Source organism: Octopus bimaculoides, chromosome 4 (assembly GCF_001194135.2).
Source record: "Octopus bimaculoides isolate UCB-OBI-ISO-001 chromosome 4, ASM119413v2, whole genome shotgun sequence".
Classification (NCBI taxonomy): Eukaryota; Metazoa; Mollusca; class Cephalopoda; order Octopoda; family Octopodidae; genus Octopus; species Octopus bimaculoides.
In genome coordinates, this window is record NC_068984.1 from 34,882,678 (window position 1) to 34,886,980 (window position 4,303).

Genomic DNA, 4,303 nt, shown 5'->3' on the forward strand with positions numbered 1-4,303 from the left:
ATATATATATATATATATATATATATACATTTATATAAACATATAGATATATATATATACACGCATACATCTATGTATAATATACATGTATATACGCACAACTATACATATAGAAAGGCATATATACACACACACATATATAGGGAAATATATATATACAAATATATAAACAGTATAAACATATATATATATATATATTACATACACATACACACACACGTACACACACATATATGCAGATATATACGCATTTAGAGTTACACCTATACATACATAAATACTCAGTATACCTGGCCATTTTAATATGTGTGCGTATGTGCGTGTATGTTCATGGTCAATTGTTTGTGTTTATATGTAACGGCAAAAATCTGCGGTTGCGTCAATGCAAATTGTATGACGATGATCATTCATTTTAGGTTTACTTTACGTCATAATGAATAGTCAACACACTTATAAAAGAATTTCTCTTGCTCTGGCTATCAGAGGTGAAATGAAATGTAATGCTAGCATGACTGAATGAGAGGAAACAAGCTATACTCGAAATCTCTTTGACACCTACTTCGCTCCGTTTATAACTTTGGTGTATGTTTGATGGTTTGATGGTGTTGCTCATCAGTCGTCTGACATTTGCTTTATGCACTAAGAATGTAGCTATACTGCCGCAAACTGACACAAACTCACACATGCGTACATATATATGTATATATAACTGACACGGAATTTGGTTAAAATAGTACAAGAAAGTGTTTAGTAAGTTAGGGTTATGAAGTGTGTTGGAGACGAACAGATATTTATAGATCTATAGCGCATTTAATAGAGATTACCGCATTTGTACAAGCATTATAGCCATCGATTCACGAAGGTTGGTGATGATACGATGTTAGAACAAAGTTAGAATAAATATTTTGCGGCCGTTTACATTGTCCATGTAAGAAAATGGAGCGACTAGTACCACTCAATTTTCTGATTTAAAAATGTTTTATTTGGCTCTTGTTAAGCGATAGCTCATACTACAAAGCAATTCTTCATAGCTTCCTGCATGTAAAACCACGTAGCACAAAAGTATCAAGAAACGAAAAAAAGAAAAACATACTAATACACATGGTCAAGCATGATTACGCTTCAGAGGCTCATCACGAAGCTAAATATGCGGATTTCAAGCGAAGAAGTAGTTCAGCTGAGACAATGAACAAAAACATGACGAAGCAGGTTATTAATATTCCTGATACTTCATTATGTACCTTTCAGTAATCATCAATCAATCAAGTCGATATATGCCGTCTGATGGAATGAAGGTTAACCAATATCAGCTATATGTACTTCATTACTACGTTATAGATCCGGTCTACATTGACGCTTGGTAGACTGCATTATACGGGATTAGGCGTTTAACGTAACAAAACCTTTTTTTAGCCCTAATTGCTATGGAAATTTGACGTGCATGGAGCAACAACTTACTATGTATATATAAATATATAAGTACACACAATACACAATGATATACATAAATACTTACACACACACATGCACACATAGAGAGAGTACTACACTCTTATCGTCTGACGTTATGCGGTTACACGCGCAAATATATGACACAAAACAAACCACCAAATGCTTGGATACTTATCGATATGTGTATGCCAATATGAATATACGCATATTTATGCAAATATATAGTGAAGGGGGTAGGTAGGGAGAGATAGAATGAGAGGCAGAGAGAAAGAGCGAAATAGAGAGATACATATATTAATATGTAGTTGAATACGCAGGTAGACAACACGAATGTGCATATATATAGTGTGTACATGTGTGCGTGTGTGTGTGTGTGTGTGTGTGTGTGTGTGTGTGTGTGTGTGTGTGTGTGTGTGTGTGTGTGTGTGTGTGTGTGTGTGTGTGTGTGTGTGGTAATTAGTGTCGAAAATAACGTGTGCAATAAATTGCTGTCATGAAATGGGCACCTTTGAAGAAATTGTGAAATACTTACAACTGAGCGTAAGAGAAGCTAAACGATTGCAACCATGTAAATTGCAGAGGAAAGCAACATACACGTTAAAAGAAAAGGAATACAAAGGGGAAGATGATATTAGTATTATGTTTTTAATTTGGTACCGAATTATACAATTGGATGGGAGTACATATATAGGCCATCAGCTAAAATATAGATAATTATCGAAGGTTATAAAAACTGAAGCATGATCTAAGAGACAGAAATGCGTACACGATATATGCAAATATGGCAGTACACATAATATAACACATCAACCTACATAAAGTTATCTTACGAGAGAAAAAAAGGTGCTGAGTTAGAAGATTGCATCTTATCTTCTGCAGACTAACTATAGTGGAAGATAGGATAGACAAATAAAGATAGATAGGGGCAGAATATTACAAAGCGAAAGAGGGATGATAGAATGATTAAATCGTACAAAGATGATAGAAATTTTGAGAGAGAGGGGGGAGCGAAAGGGAGAGAGAAGGGGAACGGGAGATAAAAATAGGTGAAGGATTCGGGAAAGATATTTTTAATAGTAGTAGACGAGATGAGAACTTCAACCGGTAACACCACCTTAGCTAATTCGTAGCTCCATATTAACCATGCTGCGACGCGGCTAAGCTCATGTATCAATGAACATATCCTCATTTATTCGTAGATAGCGTTGATAACATTATTAGACAGATATTTCAATTTTAAGATATTGATGGTTGATTTTAACTATATTTGGTTGCTATATGTACTATGTTCAGCGATAGAGGTTTCATATTCGTGTCATGTCACACTTATTGCCGACGTGTGCCATGTCACATGTATTGTTGACGTGCCGTATATACATGTTAAAACATACATACACACAAACTCGAACACACACAATACACTCACACATACATACACATACATATATGTGAACTTTAAGTTAATTATAATATGTTTGTGACATAGTTTAATTTCTAAAGACAAATTTACTGCATTTCACGTGCAGAAAAAAATTCTCTTATGGTAAAAGATGTAAAAACGCCATATGTATAACACGAAACATTAATGGTCTTGCTAAATCTTTGACGATGATTATAATATATTGGAACATCAACATGTACAGAAGAACATTTTTTTGGCAGTAACATAACTTGGGAGAAAAAAAAGAATTTGTGCAAGTATATTAATACGTGTTCCCGAGTACATTTATGCGTGTCAGTGTGTTTAAGTTTAACTGTGTGTCACAATATGTGCATATGCGTAAAATTAAAAGTATTACATTTAATTAAAGAACACCTCGTTGGAAGAGCAACAGCGCATATACTCCCTTATTATATGCAAGCTGAAAAATTACTAATATGTGTGACTCATTGAAGCATTGAAAACAGGAGACAAACAAACCATATTTGCTAGGATAAACTGTTAATGATAATTAGATTATATCTTTGTATATAAAGGAGCTCATTCACTTATATACTACACAAACGGGGAAATATATGCTATGATGAAAACACGAATGTGTTCTTCTAAGTTATATTTCAAAATATACATATCGTGATTTCTACGATATGACACCTTCATCTTCTAAAGGAAGTAATGTTGGCGTGTTAGCTCCCATATTTACTCATCGCAGGAGCAATACGTTTCATTTAGATATCATTGAAAGAATAAATATTTTCCAACTCTTACATTTATTAAGAGACCGCGTAAGCATCTGACTTTCTGCGTCCACGTTGGGTGTTCATTTATCTGTGAGACCTGTGTATTTTGTATGTGTGTCTATTTTACTATTACGCAGTGCTATGACAATTCGTTCATCATTAATTGCCTAACTATATGGGCAAATTTTTTAGTAATTCTATGCTGTCCACAGCTATTTTTTTGACAAAACATAATCCCGATATCTTGTGCTTCAATCGTTTTGGGAATATAACAGTCATTCGTTATACACTTACAAATTTAGTAGGAAATACACATATATATGTGCATATATCTAATCTATATACTGGCATTGCCACATGTTTTATATATATACGGATACGTGTACTCTATGTGTACTCTTTCTATCTCTCAAGATTTCTATGTATACACAATTTTATTTTTATATATTCTTCTTTGTTATATTAACCATAAATCCCTTATGTCGCACTGTGCAATGTTAGATGATGTTATTTTACTTTAACACATATAATATATATGTACATGTGCGGATGTATATGTTTATACATATACATGTGTGTGTGTGTTTGTGTGTGTGTGTGCATATATATATATATATATTTTTTTTTAGTGTTCGTGCGTTTGTGAACGTGTGCTTCATGCACACACTTA